Source organism: Lissotriton vulgaris, chromosome 11, assembly GCF_964263255.1.
Source record: "Lissotriton vulgaris chromosome 11, aLisVul1.2, whole genome shotgun sequence".
In the NCBI taxonomy this organism is placed as follows: Eukaryota; Metazoa; Chordata; class Amphibia; order Caudata; family Salamandridae; genus Lissotriton; species Lissotriton vulgaris.
This window is the reverse complement of record NC_141699.1, coordinates 999,050,309-999,072,212: the sequence shown is the minus strand read 5'-3', so window position 1 is coordinate 999,072,212 and position 21,904 is coordinate 999,050,309.

The following is a 21,904-nucleotide window of genomic DNA, read 5'->3' as shown; positions in this document are numbered from 1 at the left end:
AGTTATAAACAAACTCCCTATTCTGTCCTATGGGAGCAGGTAGCCTTGTAATAGTGAAAAACTAAATTGGCAGTATTTCACTATCAGGACATGCCACATACATCAGGGCATGTCCTACCTTTCACATACAATGCCCCCTGCCCACAGGGGTACCCTTGGCCCACCTTAGGGGTGACTAACATATATGCACTTGCCAAGTCGACATGGTAGTACCAGACTGCACATAGGCTCTGCAATGGCAGGCCTGAGTTACATTTACCGGCTGCTTATGTGGGTGGCACAATCAGTGCTGCAGCCCACTAGCTGCATTTGATTTACAGGCCCTGGGCACGCTTATACTAGGGTCTGACTGATATGCCAATCATGAAATCACTAATCCATAACAATAATTTACAAAGGGTGCACTTGCAATTTGCCACTGAACAGCAGTGGCAAAGTACCCAAAGCATCTAGACCAGCAAAACGAAGTCTAACACACAGCAAAAATACAGGAGGCAAAAGGAAAAATACAGGGGAGACCCACGCCAATGGTGCCAGGCCTAACATGAGTCTATACTTTGTAGTACATTTACATTTGTAAAAGGGGAACAGCCAGAAGTAGTGAGTTTACTATAAAGCGTTGGAGTAAATTTACATGTGTAGATGTACACACAAGTACATTTACCTTCAGATTTGGTGCGCTGTCCGGCCTTAAGGTCAATTGGGAGAAATCTCTGGCACTCCTGCTCACGCCTGCTACCACAGAATTCGAGATGGACTACCCCCTCAGGTGGACGGTACACTCAATAAGGTACTTGGGCATCCGCCTGCACACAGAGGCGGATATTGTGTTCCGGGAAAATTACGGCACGGCCATATCCAAGCTAGAGGACGATGTAGAGTTATGGATTTGTCTCCCGTTATCCCTGATGGGACGTATATCTATTATGAAGATAGTAGTCTTGCCTCGATTCCTCTTCCTCTTCACTAATATTCCCTTGGTTTTGCTGCGCACCTTTTTTCATAGATTGAGACAATTAATGCTCAAATTAGCCTGGGCTGGTAAGCAAAGCTCGGGTGCAGTGGGGGGTACTCACGCTGCTATACCATTTGGGTGGCCTTGGTGCACCAGATTTTGCCCGGGGGTGCATGCGTTTTGGGTGAGAGTCTTTGGAGAACTGGGCAGAGTGGTTGAGACTGAATTGGAGTTGGACCCACTCATGGCTCTCCTGGGATATACTAAACCGCTCCCAAAAGCGATCCGTAGGTTAGTGGATATGGGGCTACCTATGGCCAAGAGAAAAGTAGCTATGTGTTGGTTGAGAGGGCCGGTCCCGACGTTGCAGCAGAGGTCCAGTGACCTGCTGTACTGCTCCACGCCATCGGAACTCTACAGTGAGCTGCTCCCCCCCAGAAGTAGACCTAAGAACTTTTGGGGACTATACACTCCATATGTCCAAGGTGCGCAAGACCCCAGTGGGGTGGAGGCAAGGTCTGAAGGTGGCGCGGATGGTGCGACTGTCACTGAACTGGCGGGGATCGGCTGAGGAGAGTGCGAGGAAATGGTGCTACAGGATAGTAGGATACGGACAAGTGTTAGAGCAGCAGGGGTGAGCGGGACTGCGACTGTGAGTGGGATGCTTGACGGGAAGGGTGTGGACGTTGTATGTATGAGCTGCAGCAGGTGCGGGGAGACTGAGGGGGATGTATTGTCGTTATGTTTTGGGTTTGTGATGTTGTTGCTGCTTATAACGTCTAAAACAGGGTGTTGTGTAGGACTTCGCTGCCTGCCCGCTCAGGGATGTTGGCATAACGGCTGTGTTAAAAACTATGTCATTGTGATTTGTGTCCTTCTGGATACAATGCTACTGTGTCATGCCTTCCAAAGCATTTGACTGCAATTGTGATGTTATTCAATAATTAATGTAACATTTTACAAGACGTCCCTATGGAGTCAGAGCACCTGCTTAATATGTCTATCACAAGGCTGCAATAACGGAAGCCGTTCCCAGTGCCTTAAAAAATGTAACCTTTTGGGGAGGGAGCAACAGCTGGGTCTATATTTTAGGTGGATGTCCACATTTATGTGTATGTATATTTATGTCTCAAATGCCAAATGACATCATCGATACATTGAGGAAACAAGAGGGATCGCTGTACTGTTCCTAATGGGGAGTGTAGGAAGTATGTTATCTGGCATGACCGCGGATGTTAGAGTAACATCCTGGGGCATCCATTTTGTTGGATGGAATGGCCTCACACACCCCGAAGGATGTCATGCTTCATCATCGGCAGTTGCTCCTCGTCGGGGAGGCGGTGCAATCCCCGACGGGCTCACCTCAAAGAGGGGCTCTTTAGCGGAGATCTTTTTCCAACTGCCTTTTGGTGAGGTGGGGGTGTGTGGACTGGACTAGAAGTGGTGGTGTGTGGGGTATTAAAATGTAGCAAGGGGTACCTGAATTCTATTTATTCTGGGGGTCCCCTGGTTACAGTTAAAAAGGGGGTTAGGCTCACTAGGTAGTCAGCAGGTTAGGTCAAGTGACCCTAGTTGAGGCTAAAGGTGATGGGGGTCGACATGTTTCACGCTATGGGTCTATTCACCCGCGATTCATCAGGACCGTGTAAGAGTGCAGTGGCACACATGCAAGTGTCACGTGTGTCTTGTGTTACCTCTGTGGGAACTCCTATGCCTAGACATTTAGGGAGAAAAAAGGAAAACATATTAATTGCCGTTTTATGCATGTTGGTAGTTGCAGTCAAATGCCAGAATATTTATATAATAATAAAGCATGCCTCTACATTGCGAGCAAGCATGCTTTGCAACCAAGTCTGTGTGTAAAGTGCGCAGTGACAAGCACACACAGCAGCTGTTGAGTCTGTGAGGAGGGAGGTGAAGAAATGTGGGCTAAAAACAATGATTAGAATTAAAACCAATTTTTCAGAATGAACTTACAGCCTTTTAAAATTATTGGTTCTTATTGCAGCATTTTCTGAGGGTTTGGCTGCTCTAGTGTTGGGAGAGCGAGCAGGTATGTTAACTGTCACACCCTTTATAAAGACGTGCATCTAGAAACAAACCAAAGCACACACTGTGTCTCAACATGGTACAATAATAGACTAGCACACATGGCCCACTCACCTAAAGGTTGAGGACTACCTGCCACATGAGGGGTCGGCGGGACTAGACATCGGGGGAGAGCCCAAGGAGTATGCTAGGTGTAACAAAAAACAAACAACAAAGTGCCAGGGATTGGAAATCGGTTGGAGTTAATGCATGGTATTTGCAAGCAGCATGGAGCTGCCCCGATGTCACCCATGGTCAAATCCTAGTCTCGTAGGGCTTACCTCTATCCTTCCGTGTCCGTGTAGTGTGACCTACCCTTCACCGCCGAGCTCGAGTAGATGTGGGAGCTCGGCGGCGGGGGAATTTAAAGCGCGTTAACCCGATCAGCGAGCTGGCGCGTCTCCGCCCTCTCAGTAAAGTCACGTGATCGAGGCGCATATTGGGGCGGCCATCTTGGAGTGGCGTTATATCACGCTTGGCACAATGCAAACATCGTGATGGCACAATGCACCCATCGCGAATAAAAATTAATATTTACCTATAGGATTATTATGGTACGGCCAAAGTAAATGGCTTGATGCCAGATTTGTTATGATGTTACGTGACCCATTTGGTGGGCGTGTGTAGTGACTCGTCCTACAAAGCGGTCACGTGGTTAAGGAGCTCAATACGGCGGCCATCTTGGGTAGGTCAACTAGTATGTATGGTGCTAGATGTCCACAGTGTGGTGCATTTTAGTCGTATGGGGACAAAGGTGATAGATTGCTCAAAAAAGCACGTGGGACACGTCGCTTAGTATGTGACTTAGCGACGTATCAAGTGTGACAGTGGCAACTGGGACTTGTGTTCGAGTGACACAGATGGGAAAAGGTCACGTGTATGGTCCGTGTGTAGGGCCAGTGCTTCATGTGTTAGAACAGAAAGGGGGTGGGCGCGCGTGGGCGCCCGGCCCAGGTCTCTTACAGCGAGTGCCATGGGATATCCTCGTTGAGGCCCCGTTTGTCTGTGGACAATCGATGGATCCATCTTTGTTCCTTCCGGAACAGGGCATTACTTGGGCAGTTTGGGCTGGCTTCAAGTACCACCCACTTAAGGGAGTCTTCGTCATGGTTTTGTTCCACAAAATGTTTGCACATCTTCGTATGCGTTTTTTTGCAACGAAAGTTGCTCCGGTGTTCAATGATTCTTGTTTTCACCGGTCGGGAAGTCATCCCAATGTAAAGTAGATCACAGGGACACTTGAGAAGATAGATGCAATGGGCTGTATTGCAATTGGTATGGTGTCTAATCTCCCACTTGAAGTTCTCCGAGAGTTGGATCGTTTTCAATGTCATGGTGTATTTACAGACACCACACATACCGCAAGGAAAATGGCCCGTGACTGGGGGTAGGTGCCAGAGTCTCTGTTGGGTATCCTTCTTAGTGTTCTTGGGTCTAGTACTGATGAGGATGTCCTTCAAGTTTTTGGACCTCTTGAAGGCAAATCTAGGTTCTTCTAGTGTCAACTCCCCAGTATTAAGGATTCCCCAGTGGTGTTTGATGGTGCCCCTAATCTCAGAGGACAAAGGGGTGTATGTAGTTACACAAGTGATGGGTTGATTCTCAGCCCGGGGTCTCTCACGTCTTTCTAGAAGTGCCTCCCTGTTATTGTTTCTGGCGCGTTTTTTGGCTTTCAGTACATCGCCTCTGGGGTAACCCCTGTCTAGCAGATTCCTTGATAGGATTTCTGACTCTTTCTTGTAGTCGGATATCTTGCTGCAGTTGCGTCTGATTCTTAGGAATTGCCCAAAGGGCAGATTAGTACGCAAAGCCCTTGGGTGGTGGCTCGTGAAATGTAGGAGACTGTTGCGGTCAGTGGGTTTGCGGTACATGGTAGTGCTGATTTCACCTTCTTCTAGTTTAATAGTTAAATCTAAGAAGGCGATCTCCTTAGGAGAGCTGGTCATAGTAAAGTGTAGATGGGGATTTAGAGTGTTAACCCAGATCAGGAACGCTTCATGTGACATCGGTGGACCAGTCCACAGGATCAGAATATCATCAATGAAGCGTTTCCACAGCTTGATGTTATCTTTGAAAGGATTGGTCTCATGGTGTATGTGTTGCCACTCGAATTTCGCCATGTACAGACAGGCCACCGAAGGGGCAAAGGTGCTGCCCATAGAGGTCCCCTGGGTCTGGTGGTAATATTTGCCTCTGTATTCAAAGTAATTCTCAGTGAGAGCTAAGGTGGCACATTCCATTATGAAAGCCTGTGGCGTGTTAGAATTCCAAGTCTCCTGGCCAAGTCTTTCCTCGATCACCTCTAGGGTGGCCCTCTGTGGAATATTGGTGTAGAGGGCCTCCACATCTAGGGTGATCAGGAGATCTATCTCCTCCATGTTCTCAGTGTCCGCTAGTATGCGTAGTACGTCTGTGGTGTCCTGGACGTAGGAGGGAATCTTTTTTACTAGTGGTTGGAGAAAATGATCGCAAAACTGCGACAGGGGCTCCAATACCGAGTCAATCCCTGACACGATAGGTCTCCCTGGAGTTGGTCTCGTGGCTTTATGTATCTTTGGTAAGATATAAAAATATGGGACCCTTGGATCTTTCTTAACCAAAAATTCCGCCTCATGTTTGGTGATCCATTCTTCACACTCTGCGCCAGTAACCATGCTTGTTATCCTCGTCTGTAAGCGTATGGTGGGGTCACTGGCAATAGGGGTGTAATATCTATTGTCATTCAGTTGCCTGGTGCATTCCAGCTCATAGTCTTTGGTGTTCATCACCACTGTTGCACCCCCCTTGTCTGCCTGTTTGATGGTTATCAGCGGGTCCTCCGCCAGCGATTGCAATGTTGTCATCTCATTCCTGGATATGTTGCAGTACCCATTTTTCGAATTCAGTTTTGAGATATCCTTGAGAACAGCCTGTTCAAAAGTGAGTACCTCATTTGGCACCATACCATTGTGTGGTGTAAAGGTAGAGGGGTTCCGTAACCCAGAGTCGGTATTGGGTTCACACGGCCTTCCTTCAAAGAAGGTTTTCAGTCTGATTTTTCTGAAAAAGGCCTTCAGTTCTCTGGTTTGTTCGAAAGAGTCAATCTTAGGTGTGGGAACAAAACCCAGACCTTTTTGTAGGGCGTCTTCCTCAGTGGGTGTGAGGAGACGGTCGGAAAGATTAACCACAAGGCTTACTGCGGTCCTGACCGGTTCGTACTCCTCGTGTCCATCCCGTGTGGGCGTGTGTCCTCCCATTGCACTCTTTTTTCCGGCGCGTTCCCTCTCTTTCGCCCGCGCCCTCTGCCCCAACCTCTGCCTAAAAAAGGTGGGTGTGTAGGGTTTGTTGGGGGGTAGAATGGAGGGTATTGTGGACCATACGGTGGCTGAAAGGGGGGAAATTGGGGGTACTGCCAAAATGGGGCACCAACCACTTGTCCCTGGTTGGGGTAACTGTTGAAAGTGTTCTGTCCACGTCCTCTTCCTCTTTTTGCCCTCGGGGGCATTTGAGCGGGAGTATTATCCCCACTACTGTCGGAGCCACTGTTAGAACCCCTTCTGGAGGAGGTCGTGCTTGAATCAGAGTTGTAGTTGGTGCTTGTAGGGGCATAATCTTCCCTAAGGTATGGATACACTTTCTCTTTAGAGAATTTTGTGATATCCTTTTGCAGCTTGGCTATTTTCTGGTTCAGGAGATATTCTTTGTGCTCAGCCATCTCCTTGTTGATTTCGGCCAGTTTGGTTTTAAAGCCTGGGTTTTGTACCGTGCTTTTCAAGGCGGCCTCGGCTGCCTGGATCTTAACCAGAAGAGCATCTGCTAGTCTTTTTGCTGTATTCACAATGAGAATCAAAAGGTCGTGGGTACATTTCCATGAGATTTGGGACCATTCCACTTTGAATTGGCCATCCTCCCAGAAGATCCTGGGGAAGTTCTTGACAATCAACCCGTTCGGTGCTATTTTAGCCTTAAAGTATTGGGCCATCATGGTCCCATGGATCGTTATCCTTATCCATTCCCTTTTTAAGTCCGAGAGCGACTGCCACTCAGTGGTGTTGCTCCCTGTTGCAGGTTCATTTTCAATGCCAAAGAGAGATGGTATCCTCATTATTGCTGCCGCCTCCTCCTCGCCAAAACTCAGTCCTTGGCCCTCCATGATGGAGGGGTCAAGGGAGGCCGGTCTCGGTGGGTTGGAGTAATCCACTCAAGGTGGCTAATATTAAAAAGAAAGAGAGAAGTTCGGAGATTTCCAAACCAGGGGAACGGGGGGGAGAGGAAGATTCAGCTCCAAGGTCAAAGATTGGTTGTGAACCTTGTATGACTCACATCTATTGTGTGAAGTCTACAGGTGGGGGATAACACCAAGTTTACCCGCCAAGAACGTGCTCCCACGGTCGAAACCGTGCTCGGATCTCTATCAAAAAGGAGGGAGTAGGAGAGGTGATCAATAGATCAACGGACACTGTTTACCTCCCAGGGGGGGTATGGGAGGAAGGTCCAGTAGCAGCTGTGTCCGTGTTGAGCACTGAGGAAACAAGAGGGATCGCTGTACTGTTCCTAATGGGGAGTGTAGGAAGTATGTTATCTGGCATGACCGCGGATGTTAGAGTAACATCCTGGGGCATCCATTTTGTTGGATGGAATGGCCTCACACACCCCGAAGGATGTCATGCTTCATCATCGGCAGTTGCTCCTCGTCGGGGAGGCGGTGCATCGATACATTCTCGGATGCTGTGGTCAAAGAATTGAGACATCTTAGAAGTCGGGACTGTGCACGGACAAAGAAACACAATTTTACACAAGAAATTTGTGAATTTGTGCGAATTTGCGGATTTTTTTTGCGTGTTCGCGGGGCGATTCGCGTGTTCACGGGGCGATTTGCGTATTCGCGGGGCGCTTTGCGTGTTCGCGGGGGTTTTTTGTGCGAGACCGCTCGTTGTTGTGCCCTTCTGCCCTCTGCCTCACTCGTTTTTGTGCCATTCTGCCCTCTGCCCCACTCGTTTTTGTGCCATTCTGCCCTCTGCCCCACTTGTTGTTGTGCCTTTCTGCCCTCTGCCCCACTCGTTGTTGTGCCCTTCTGCTCTCTGCCACACTCATTGTTGTGCCATTCTGCCCTCTGCCCCACTCGTTTTTGTGCCATTCTGCCCTCTGCCCCACTTGTTGTTGTGCCCTTCTGCCTCCTGCCCCACTTGTTGTTGTGCCCTTCTGCCCTCTGCCCCACTTGTTGTTGTGCCCTTCTGCCCTCTTCCACACTCGTTTTTGTGCCCTTCTGCCCTCTGCCCCTCTCCTGTTTTATTTTAGAATGGCGCCGGCAAGCTGCCAGCGCCATTCTAAAATAGTTACTAAGTTAGCTTCATCAGGAAGCACTATTAGATAAAATAAAGCAGGTGCTCGAATTCAATTAAACTCGATCACCTGCTTCTATTAGTGCTTCCTGTTGAAGCTAACTTAGTAACTATTTTAGAATGGCGCCGGCAGCTTGCCGGCGCCATTCTAAAATAGTTACAAGTTTGAAGCTTGAACTTTTGCTCCCCGGATCCGTTCCGCTCGCGGATTCGCGGATTTTCGGCAAATTCGCGGGAATTCGTGGATTGCGAATTTGCCGAAAATCCGCGAGCGGAACGGATTTTGCGCCCATGCTTAATGTAAACCCTCAGATAAGGGTGGAAATGTTGTGCTTTAGATGTATGAGGCATATAATAATGAAGCCCTATGCCAATTTTCTGATATAACATATTTTGAAAGTGTGAGTGAAAATGTATATAATGGGAGCATTGCTAATTGCCATTTGTTATTATGTAAGTGGTACGATAAAGGCATGCTTGAGACATAAAAAAGTACATTTACCTTTGTGACTATTCTGAACGTCTTTGACACACACGTCCACATCAACTGAACACAAAAATGTCAAATGCACAGTGCTTTTATACAGATACTCAAGAGCATTGTGGTGGTGGTAGGAGTGGGGCTTGAAATTACACTGCTGATGGTAGTAATGACAGTATAGTGCTGATGGTGTTGAAGGTTGGAAAGTGGTAATGATGGTAGCAGTGGTGTTGTTCATAGTGTTGGTGTTTGTAGTAGTACTAGTGCTTATGGTACTGGTGGCAGGGATAGTATTATTGGTGTTGATTTTGATGAGGTGGTCATGTTAGTAGTGGCAATGGTGGTGGTGGTGGTGTTAGTTGTCATTGTGGCTGTATTGGTAGTGATATATAGTAGTGATGATGTTTGTAGTAGAGGAGGTTGTGGTGAACATTGTAGTGGTAGTGGGGGTGGTGGTAGTATTAGTGATGACGGTGGAGCTAACAGTGGCAGTGGTGAAGGTGGCATTGGTAGAAGCAGAAATAGTGATGGTAGTAGTATTGCTTGTGGGGGTGACAGTGGTGGTGATGGTGGTGGTTGGGGTGTTGATGGCTGTATTGGCTGGGATGTTGACGGCAGCAGTGGAAGAATTGTAATGGTGATAATGGTGATGTGTATATTGGCAGTAATTGCTGGTTATGGTAGCAGTGGTGGCAGTGGTGATGGTGGTAGTTTTAGTAGAAGTGGTGATAGTGGTGATAGTAGTGGCGATTTTAGTAGAAGGGGTGATGGTGGTAGTAGTGTTGATGGTGGTAGTATTGGTGATGTACCGAAAAGGTGGTAGTGATGGTGGTATTGATAGCGGTGACATGCTTGTGGTTTTGGTTGCAGAGGTGATGATGTTGATGGAGGTGGTTTCTGCAGAATTAGTTATTATGGTGGTGATAGTAGTAGTGTTGGCAATAGTATAAATTATGATGTTGATAGTCACCATAGTAGAAATAGTTATGGTGGGGATGTTTGTGGTGATAGCGGTACGAGTGGTTATTGTGATAATGGTGGTTGTGATGGTGAAAGTGTTAATGGTGGTAGTAGTGGTTATAGTTGTGTTAGTGGTAGGGATGATGGTAGTGTTAATGAGATTTATAGTACTCCTAGTGGTGGGGGCGGAGGTGATGGTGATAGTGGTTGTGGTGATAATGATGTTGGTGGAAGAAGTGGTAGTGATATTAGGAGTAGTGTGATGTGGTGATAATTGTGGTGATGGGGTGGTAGTGATGCTGATTGTGGTAGTAATGCTAGAGTTGATAGTTGTGGTGACAGTTTTAGTAGGGGTGATATAAGCAGTGGTGGTTGAGGTGGTGGAAGTGGTAGTGATAGTAGTATTGGTGGTAGTTGTGATTACAGGAATGGTAGTGATGATGGAATAGTGGTGTGGTGACAGTAATGGTGATAATTGTTGTGATGATGGTGTAGAAGTAGCGCTGATAGTGGTGATGATGATAATGATAGTAGCATTTGTGATGATAGCAGCGACAAGGGTTTTAGTGAAGACGCTGGTGATGGTATTGGTCGTAGCTGTGATACAGTTGGTGGTGTTGGCAGGCAGTGTTGATGGTAGTAGCAGTAAGTCAAGTCAAGTCAAGTCAAAATTTGTATAGCGCACTACTCACCCAGAGGGTCTCAAGGCGCTTGGGGGAGGGGGTTCGCTATTTATCAAACAGCCATGTTTTGAGTTGTTTTCTGAAGGAGAGGTGGTTCTGTGTAAGTCGGAGGTGGGTGGGAAGAGAATTCCAGGTTTTGCCTGCTAAGTAGGAGAATGATCTTCCTCCCATGGTGGCTCTTCGGATGCGTTGGATCGCGGCGAGGGCTTGATTGGACGATCGTAGATGGCGGGTGGGGGTGTAGAAGGTCAAGCGCATGTTGAGGTAACTGGGTCCTAGGTCGTAGAGGGCCTTGTGTGCGTGGGTGAGGAGACGGAACTTGATTCTCTTGTTGACGGGGAGCCAGTGAAGGTCTCTCAGGTGACCGGAAATGTGGTTGTGGCGTGGTATGTCTAGGATGAGTTGGGTGGAGGCGTTCTGAATGCGTTGGAGTTTTTTTTTTATTTTGGTAGTGGTTCCGGCATAGAGGGTGTTTCCGTAGTCCAGTCGGCTTGTGACAAGTGCTTGGGTGACCATTTTTCTTGTTTCGGTGGGGATCCATCGGAAGATCTTTCGGAGCATGCGTAAGATGTTAAAGCAAGATGACGAGATGGCGTTGACTTGTCTGGTCATTGAGAGGGAGGAGTCTAGTATGAATCCTAGGTTGCGAGCATGGTCCGTAGGTTTGGGCGCGCTGCTTAAGGCCGGAGGCCACCATGAGTCGTCCCATGCGGAGGGGGATGATCTAAGGATGAGGACTTCCGTCTTGTCTGAATTCAGTTTTAGGCGGCTGTTCTTCATCCACTCGGCTACGTCATTCATCCCTTCGTGTAGGTTGGTTTTGGCATTGTTTGGGTCTATGGTGAGGGAGAGGATCAGCTGTGTGTCGTCAGCGTAGGAGATGATGTTAAGGTTGTGCTGGCGTGCTATGGAAGCGAGGGGGCTCATGTAGACGTTGAAGAGGGTGGGGCTGAGGGATGATCCTTGTGGTACTCCACAGATGACTTCGGAGGCATCTGACCTGAAGGGGGGGAGGCGGACTCTCTGGGTTCTTCCGGCGAGGAACGAGATGATCCAGTCCAATGCTTTTCCTTGTATCCCGACGTTGCTGAGGCGTTGTACGAGGGTGCTATGGCAGACCGTGTCAAACGCTGCTGAGAGGTCCAGGAGGATGAGGGAAGCTGTTTCCCCGTTGTCGAGTAGTGTTCGGATGTCGTCTGTGGCTGCGATGAGGGCGGTCTCGGTGCTGTGTTTTGCTCGGAAGCCGGATTGTGTGGGGTCGAGAGAGCCGTTAGACACAAGGAAGGCGGCGAGCTGGTTGTTGACAGTTTTCTCTATGACTTTGGCAGGGAATGGGAGGAGCGAGATGGGGCGGTAGTTCTTAAGTTCGGTAGGGTCTGCTGTAGGTTTCTTCAGGAGGGCACTGAGTTCGGCATGTTTCCAGCTTTCCGGGAAGGTAGCGGTGTAGAAGGAGCAGTTGATGATGTCTCAAAGTTGGGGTGCGATGACGGAGACGGCCTTGTTGAAGATGTGGTGGGGGCATGGATCGGTGGGTGATCCGGAGTGGATGGAATTCATCAAGCGGATGGTGTCTTCGGTGGTAATTGGGGTCCAGGAGCAAAGGGTGGTGGTGGGGGGCTTCAGTTCGGAGGTGAGGGGAGTGGATAGTTCGCCGAAGCTGTTATGTATGTCAACGATCTTGCTGTGGAAGAACGAGGCTAGAGAGTCGCAGAGATCTTGAGAGGGGGTGATGTCGTTGGTGCCGGCGCTGGGGTTGGTAAGCTCTTTGACGATGCTGAAGAGTTCCTTGCTGTTGTGGACGTTGTTGTCGAGTCGATCCTTGAATGCTGATTTCTTGGTGGATCGGATCAGCTGGTGGTGTTTGCGGGTGGCGTCCTTGAGGGCTGTCATGTTGTCTGTGGTTGGGTTTTTTCGCCAGACTTTCTCAAGGGTGCGGCAGTTTTTTTGGAGTTTTTGAGGTCGTCATTGAACCAGGTGGCTTTTTTGTTTCCTGGCTTGTTGTGGTGGTTTTTCACGGGTGCTAATTCGTCAGCGCAGCGGGTGATTCATTGTGCGAGATTGATGGCTGCATGGTTTGGGTCCGATGATCTTGTGGGAGGGATTTGGTTTAGCGCTGTGGTGAGCTGGTCGGTGGTAATTTTGTTCCAGTTTCTGCGGGGACTTGTTGTGGGTGGTGGTGTGTCGTGGTTTTTCCGAAGTTGGAGTGGACGCAGCTGTGGTCCGTCCAGTGGAGTCCTGTGGCGTGATTGAAAGAGATGTGTTTGCAGGAGGAGAAGATTGCGTCGAGCGTGTGTCCGGCGTAATGGGTGGAGGTGTTTACCAGTTGTTTGAGTCCGAGATTGGCGAGGTTGTCCAGAAGGGTGGTGGTGTTGCTATCGTTGTTCTTTTCCATGTGGAAGTTGAGGTCCCCTAGGAGAATGTAGTCCTCGGAGGAGAGGGCGTGTGGGCTGATAAAGTCAGTGATGTCTTCGCTGAATTGTGTGTGGGGTCCTGGGGGTCTGTAGACGAGGGTGCCTCTAGGTGTAGTCTTGGGGTCGGTGTGAATCTGGAAGTGGAGATGTTCGGCGGCTGTGAAGGTGTTGTCAGCGCTGGTCGTGATGCGGATGGAGTTCTTGTGGACGATGGCGATGCCTCCTCCTGTTTGGTTGATGCGGTCCCTTCGGATGATCTTGTAACCGTCCGGGATGGCTATGGCGATATCGGGCGCTGATGAGGCGTTCATCCAGGTTTCTGTGAGAAAGGCGACGTCCGGAGTCGCGGTGTCAAGTAGGTTCCAAAGTTCAATGGCGTGTCTGTGGACCGAGCGGGTGTTGAGCAGGATGCACTTCAGGTGGTTGTTGTTTGCGCTTTGTTTGGCGTTATTGGTTGTAACATGGGACCTGATGCAGCTGAACTTGCAGGTTTGGCAAGTGAAGGGTCCATGGGCGCGTCCTGGGGCGGCTTGGTGGCAGTCTGGGAGTCGGCCGGTGTTGAATGCAGTGAGGGTTGTGGCGACGTACGTAAGGCGGGTGGAATGGTTTTTGCGGGGGCCAGGGGGTCTGGCTCTGGGCGCGGGCCAGGCACGGACGGGCATAGACGGGCTTACCTTTGGTGCGCCTTCGGCGCGCATAGGGCGCGTCCGCTGCGCGTGGACGCTGCGTGCAAGTGCAGCTGTCATAAGTGGAGAGTGGGAGGGGGCGGAGAGAGGGAGGAGCAGCTGGGAGGCGGGAGCGGGGTGGCGAGTGGAGAGGGGATCGATACTAGGTGCTGTAGGGAGCGGGGGTGGGGCCGCGGGGGAGCAGCGGCTTGGAGCGGGAAGTGGGAGTGTGGTGATAGCAGTGGCAATGATGATGAGGATGCTAGTGGTGACCTCGGTAGCTGAAAATCAATGTACATTTTTTTCCAGTGCTCTAGTGGAACAACGCAGGGTTAAGAACCAGTCAAGCAGCAAATTCTGATTTCTTTTTTGACGCTCCTTCCATCCACGTTTACCACACAGCTGTAAAATAGTTTGTGATCTGACAAATGGTACATTTTTTGTAATTACCAGCGCATGCACTCCAGTCTTTGGAAGTATCTTTTGGTATTGTTTAGAAAAATTCAAATGGCTGTCTTTTTCTCAGAGCTAGGCATGCCTACCATGTACTGTTTTTTCTTTTGACGTTTGTCTGTTTTCACTGTTTCTTTCCTTTGTTAACTCTACCTCATTAGTTTGTTCTACTTTGAAATTGTATGTTACATGCACCTGAAACTTAGATTAAAGGCGAAGTAAAGTAATGGATGCGGTATGTGTTTCTTCACCATCACAAATCATCTCACACATTTGGTTCTGCTGCAGAGAGGATGATTCGTGTTTTACTATTGAAACAGATGTATTTTTACTTTGTTGTTGATTCATGAGTAGAAGGACTGAGTAAGGGAAGGAAGGCAGCCGATGCCATAGAAGGTAGCTGGCTTACTTACCAGCATTTGTCATTGTGACGTGGAATTTTCTGCACTATGAATCATGGTCTTGAACAATGCATATATATTCGTGTGCATTACCCATCACCCAGTTAATGCAAAGCCTTGCCAGTAATATTGCACAGACGCCATACTGTCCAGCATCCAAAATACCTTTCTCAGCTTTTTCAGAGCTTAAGTTGCTGTCACGGTTTTTTCTCTTTTGGTGTGTAGCATTAAACGTGCCACTAAAACACACCGCATATCAATAGCTCCTGTTCAGACAATGATAATGTACCCGCAACCCCTGTTCTTTGATTCGACTTTTTTTGTATTTTTTCTCTCTGCCTAGATAGGTTTGGGAATATTTTGCAAAACTCTCCAACCCTTAAAACAGCACTGCAAACTGTGTACTTTAGATTTCAAGTTCCTATGAGACCTGTAAGGTTTGTGCATTATCACCACCTGATATGAAAATGCCCACATGAGACAGATAATTGTTTTCTCTCTCAACAGCACAGCTATAAATCTGAAGTGCTTTTATACAGGTCCCAGTTGTTGGTTTCCATGCCAACCAATGCATGTGGGCTTTGTTTGAGTCAAAGTTTATCAAAACAATCCTGAACAGTTTCACGTGGATGAATCACCTTGCCACAAAAATCTATCTGTTTAATCCTCTCATCCAATTTTGAGTGATGTGATATGAATGTTAGGATACAAAACCAGAAATTCCTATTATCCATTTAATGAGGTCACACAATACTAACACACGCCATTACTGATGACATCACACATGACATCATAATTGATGGTATCTAGGATATCAAAAGTGATATAGCAAATTATTTCAGCAATTGCATCATTGACAGCGTAACTCATGACATCACAGACAAATTAGCATTTTACAGGACAGAGAAGCATTTGACCTCATGACTTTATGGTACTCCTACACAACAGGTATCCATAAATGCTTTATTCAGGCCCCAGAGTACATGTGCACATTACACAAATCTCCGTATTCATGTCAATACATATTCATGCCACCAATGCATCCTGCATACATTGTTGGTGATAGTGTATCTTGTATACATTCCTGCTCCCTATGTGACATGCTAGCTTTCACTGGGTTGCCAAGTAGGCATTGACAAATACATTTGGTTTCAAATTTGTTGGACTTGGCTCTCTTTGCAGTGTCCCCTCCAAGCCTTGTACCTTCACTCCTGCTATTTTTATGAATTTGGTTTTGGGGGCCTTAGGACTCTGTGCACTTTACTACTGCTAACCAGTGCTAAAGTGCGTGTTCTCACTCCCTAAAACATGGTAAAATTGGCTTATACCTAATTAGCATATTTAATTCACTTATGAGTCCCTAGTAAAGTGGTATGCCAGATACCCAGGTCTGGTATATTATATGCTAATAGTAGGCTTCAGCACTTATTGTGCCACCCACTTGCATAGCCTTTTAAAATATGGCTCAGGCCTGCCATTGCAGCCTGGTGGCAGCTTTAAACTGCCAATTCAACTTGTCAAAATAACCTCATTGCTAAGCCTTAAACTCCCCTTTTAATGCATGTCACCCCTAATATTGACCATAGAGAGCCAATTGGGCAGGGTGCATTGCAATTAGAGGAAATTTGGGCATGTACGTTTGAGGTTTACATGCCCTGGTAGTGAAAAATTGAGAACATCGTTTTTCAGTACTGTGAAGCCTACCACTCCCAAAGGATAACATGGTGTTGCCTTATTTCATTTATATGTGCTAACTTTTGATTGAGAGCAGGTAGGAAATTCAATTTTGGTGTCTGTGACATTGTAATTTAAAATCACTTTTAATGGAAAAGTTAGAATTTAAATCACAACAAAAATGCCACTTTCAGAAAATTAGCATTTGCCTGCCCTTACAATTTGGTGCCTGCAGTCTGTTCATTTGCCACATGACTCGGTGTAGTTGGAGTTTGGACTCTGTATATTCCTCTCAGACAGCCACACAATTGCGGCATTAGGTGTGCCTGGATGGGCCATCACTGGCAGGATAAGGTGCAGACTGGGTACAGCCCCACTTTCAAATCAATCGGCTGCGACCTGCCTTCACACAAAGGACATCACACTAGCCCATTGTGTCCGCAGACAGGCTGGAGCCTAGGCAGGGGTGGCGAGAAATTTCAAGTACTTCAAATGGAATCTCTAGAAATGTCTCCTACTTCAAAGAAAGCACCATGTATAAAAATAGGACCTTCAGACCCACTCTTCAGTTCACTTTCAGGACCTGTGGAAGGACTCTCAGTGGCTGTGGAAGAATTCTCAGTGAACTGCCTGCTGCTGTGGCCTGCTGTGTACTTCAGAACACTGCTTTACTGCACCTGGAAGGAATGCTCTTCTGCCTGAAGCCTGCCTTGAACCCTCAGAGGCCAGCCCTGCTGCTTGAGCCTGTTCCACGTCATGAACCCAGGACTACAAGAGTGACTCCAAAGGCTAATTGGCAGACCTCCAGATCAGATCCTCAGGGATAGAAAAGGCTCCAACCATCTTCAAGCCACACCTGGACCTAGAGTGAGTCTTGTTCCTCCTTGTGGTGCTCCTCCAGTCCTGAACCCTTGGAAGGTAAAGGTGCCCAGTAAGTCTAAATCCAACACTTGACACATTTTTGGCTACAAAGAGTTCTCACAACCGAAAAGAGACCAAGACCAACTTGCTCATCGATCCACCCATGGTGCATTTCCGGCCGGCTGACTTTGCGGCAGCTCCTCCTCCTCCTCCGCAGTTCCTGCTTAGTGTACTTTCAGAAAAGAGGTATCTGGCCTTGTGGAGATCTCATCGGCTGCAACTTACATCTTATTCCCTCTGGCAATTTTCAACTTCCATAAAAAAGCTAAGTCCGAACATGGAAATCTTCACTGCGATTTCTTCCAGCGGCACTCTGATGTTGATGCCTCCTCCTCAAACACTGCCTGCAGCCTTGCCCCACTGAAGTTTACCTTCTCAGACATTTTTCTATTAAATTTCTTTTAAGTCCGAAGGTAAGTACTGACTGGGCCCAATCCACTTCTTGTATCTGACCCGTGCACCATCACTGTCTACCATATTTTTCGACTTTGACGAGGCCTCGTTCGACTAGGTGCTCATGGTTGGGCCTTTGATCTTTTAATCGCTAGTTTTTACCTTAAACTTTAAAAATTCATAACTCCAGTTTTAATAATTGGATTTTTTTAGTTATGTTGTCAACCTATTTATTAAAATCTACACTATCTTTTCTAAATTGGTGTGTGATTCTTCTTATGTTGTGTTTTCACTTTTTTACTGACTCTAAATTAAGTCTGACTTCTTTAGTGCTAAACTACCAGAGGATTAAGCACAGGTTAATTTAATGACTTTGGTGGTTCACCCTGACAGGGATTGTGGCTCTTGCAGGAGTAAGATTAACACCCCACTCAACCAACAGCCCAATTTCTCACAACATTCTTATAGAAAATATGTTAATTGCATGTTCTTTGTAACACGCAGAAACACACTGGCAGTAAGAGACATACAGAGATGTATGCGCACACACCGATACAGATCCACAACACACATACAGACACACACACACAAATTGATATTATATGCCCTGCATCACAATCATTCTCCCTCACATGCCCTTTATCGGTTATCTGATTTATGTAGCCTCTGGACACGCTTAGATAACTCATGAGCTGTGTGTACATATGTGGATCTACATGTTTGTTAAAGATTTCTTTGGGCCACATTGACAAAGTGCCTCAAGGACACTGCTGGTGCTTTCTGAATGAAATAAAAACAAAGAAATATGGTTGAACCTTCCCTGGAAATTTGGTTCTAGAAAGAGACACATGGCTTCATTAAGACTTGACATTTTAAATGTGTCTGCTGCAGGAAATTCCATTGGTGAAACCACCTCCAGATTTATTAGAAACATAGTAAATGTATTTATTTGTTTATTTGTGTGTTTTATGCAGACTGGCATGCATCCTTCAGAACACCTCAGAGGCACAGAACTAGAAGCAGTTTTAGTGTGATAGTGCAGAGTGAAAAGTTCTACCATTAAAAGAGCTTCACGTTGACCCTCTAGGCCAGAGGGGTAACAGTGATCTCAGATTTGAAAAGCACTTCCAGATTCCTTACTTTCTGCAAATTGTGGGGTGGGTGGTGATCCTACAATTGGATACCAGGCGAAAAGTGGTTTGGGCTCTTTCCCCCCTCAGACCATGATCGTACTCTCAGTCGTGTCTCCAATCATGCAGAGGAAGCATTCTTTCATCAATGGAATATGTGACTGGAAGTGGCCTTAGGTGTAATTTAGCATACATTTGAAAGTTTATTTGATAATGCTCAAAAAAGGGTGCAAAAGCCCAATTGTAGACCGTGAATAATAGAAAAGAAAGGTTGGGGGCTACTACAGATGTCAACAAGCAACCGAGTTCTAAGGCAACACCACTGGCCCCATTGAAAAAATTTACTGATTATTATTTATATCCTGTTGTCAACCTGTTTCTTAAATATGTTTAAGCCCCCCCACACCACTTCAATGTAGTTATTGGTCTTGTGGTTGTTGCAGCGGGTCGGTTGCAGCGCTTGTGACCCTCATCTAAGCATGCCACCTACTAACAATGTTCTTAGTACTAAAACTGGTAAATGGCTCACACTGGTAATGCAGATCACCCACCTTTCTTGGGCTGCTCCACCACTAGCACACAACCGCTATGATTTCTTATATATAAAGATCTCCAAATATGGAAGAAACTCAAGATCTAATGGGGGAGGGATAAACTTGCAATCTCCTTTCCTTCGTCTACTGACAACTTTTCTAGTCAGTTTAAAGAAGCAAGTATTCTCAAAATCAATGGATCTGGATTTGATGCCTGCACAACCAAATACAGAATGCCTTTTTGCATTAAAGCAAGACCTGTTGATTCTGACATTTGTCTCTTTTGAGTGCAAGTTTCTGCTCCACATTCAGAATAGATGCAGAAAGTTTCCTTTATTAGCAGCACAAAAAACAGAAGTGAAATCTTTCAATGGAGGAAAAGTAAAGGCAAAGCACTGGGAGCAGGAGGACAAGGTTAACACACACACATGCGCACTCTCTCTCTCTCAGAAACAGTACAAACTGCAGAAGTAAAATCTACCCCACCAAATGCCACATGTACACCAGAGCTAAACCTATTTAAAATCTTTGCATTTCCAACATGCCGTGGCCCAGGCAGATTAGGTGGAGATCTTTAACAATATTGGACATCCTATGGTCATATGAGACTCTTTACATTCTCATTGTAATTGGGCCTGGACCAGCAGAAATGAAGGGCTACTCCTACTACCACCTAGGCATTCTTGGAAGCAAGGGGTTCAACTTCCATGCTCCCTGTGGTGGTGGAGAGGAAATACCTCTGCACCCTGAAGCTTCTACCTCTCCTTTAGAGGTCTCTGGAGCTCTCTTCTCATGTATGTAGTTTCAGAGATTAGTGGCATCTACATGTTTATTCATCATTCATAACTACCTAGTTGCAGGGTGCTTTGTGTGACACAGTCAACTTGAATTTATTAACTTCAACTTTAAGCCAAGAAATGTGCTTTGCTCTTGACTGATGTGGAAGTTTTTTTAATGCACAATATGGCTGACAAAGCATTTTGTATATTAATGATTTCTATGATGATTTCTAGCTGCAAATGCTGCATTAATAACATTGCACTTAAAATGAGTTTAATGTGCTAATACTGCGATTTAGTTGCGCCACATTTTCCATTTTAGCTAATATTGATAATGTTCTGATGTTCTGGTCATCTCTCTCCTGCTCATTCCCCTCCGAATCAACCGCCTGATTCATCATGCTCCCGTTTTGCGAGGCCCTAATAGCGATTCATAGCGAATCGCTATTAAGGACTCGCAAAACGGGATTCATGTAGGAATATGCAAAAAAAAATGCGATTCCTTACAATTCCTTATTTGCGATTAGCTAATTGCTAATCGCAAATAAGGAATAACTCCCCATTCATTCCTATGGGCCAAAAGGCCCATAGGAATGAATGGGGAGTATTCCTTATTTGCGATTAGCAATTTGCTAATCGCAAATAAGATAGCGATTTGAAGGGTGCCAGGGGTGTCCACAGGACACCCTGTAGCACCCCTCAAATGAAATTTTACACAGGTGTTGCACACACACATGTCCAAAGGACATGTGTGTGTGTAACATGCAACTCAGAAAAATGCATTTAAATGCATTTTTCTGAGTTTTCGCAATTTACCACGAGGTCTGACCTCGCGGTAAATTGCGTCTACAAATTGCGAATTCGCAAAAAAAAATAGGATGATGAATTGCATTTAAGGAATCTCAAATAGAGATTTCTTAAATGTAATTCCTCGCAAAATTGCGAGATCGCAATTAGCGATTTTTACATTTGGGATGCTGAATCCCAATTGCAAAAATCGCTCTCGCAAAGGGCCAGATTCTGAGAATCTGGCCCTTTGCGAGCGCAAAAAAGCTTGATGAATCAGGCTGCAAGTCCCCCGTGAGTTTTCTCTCTCTAAAGTCTTCGCAGAGAACAGAACATTATGATGTAACTGGTTATTTTCCTTAGTCCAGCAAGAGACATTGCCGTGTGGGTCCTTGTTTAAACAAATGTATCACAATGTGGTATGCATCTCTGGAAAGCATCAGTGCAGAAGCTGCTGGAGGCTTTTATACAGTGGGTTTGTGTTATGTGCTTCAAAATTGACATATTACGATTTGGGTTGCATAAAATGTGTTATTGTTAGTTATCCCATGCCGAATTTGCAGTCTTTGCTTTATACTTATGCCCGAAATGTGTATAAAAACCCTGGTTTCGGGGGTGAACCAGAGACTTTTCCTTTTCTTTCAGAGCTACTGTTGGTTTCCTTTGTAACTCTGGCAATTATAATTTAAAGAGATTTTCTCTTTTCCTCTAGGAACTATGCCCATTTCTCTTCTGATTTTGCTGTTCATCTGGGACTTGAAATTATACAAATTTTCTGATTACATACGCTACATGTATGCCTTCATGGCATTTAACATTTATTTTGTACAGCTTTATTTAGAGATGTTGTAATAAAATCCTTTACCTTGTTCCTGCTCTCAAACTCAGTTATTGAGTGGTTCCAATTACTTATTCATTACTGTGCTAAATTAATGTTGGGCCTGATCTTGAGGAACGTGTTCTTTAACACAAGATGAGGGGCGCTGGAGCAGAATCGTCAGAGGTAAATGTTGGGGTAATCTCAAACTTGGGTATCTTGAAAATTGGGGTACAAGGTTCTGCTCGCACAGTGAGGATGCTTTTTTGGCTATAGTGGTGCTCACACCAAGTGAACAGTATTGGCCGAACTATAGTTAGCTGTGTTGTAGATTGTCGGCCCATGTTGTAGATTCAGAGCCTGACATGGAGTGCAGCGGGCACGCGCAGCGGGCACGCCACTGAAGCGCCCAAGGCGTGCCAAAGGCAAGCCCGTCTGCTTTCATCTGCTCCT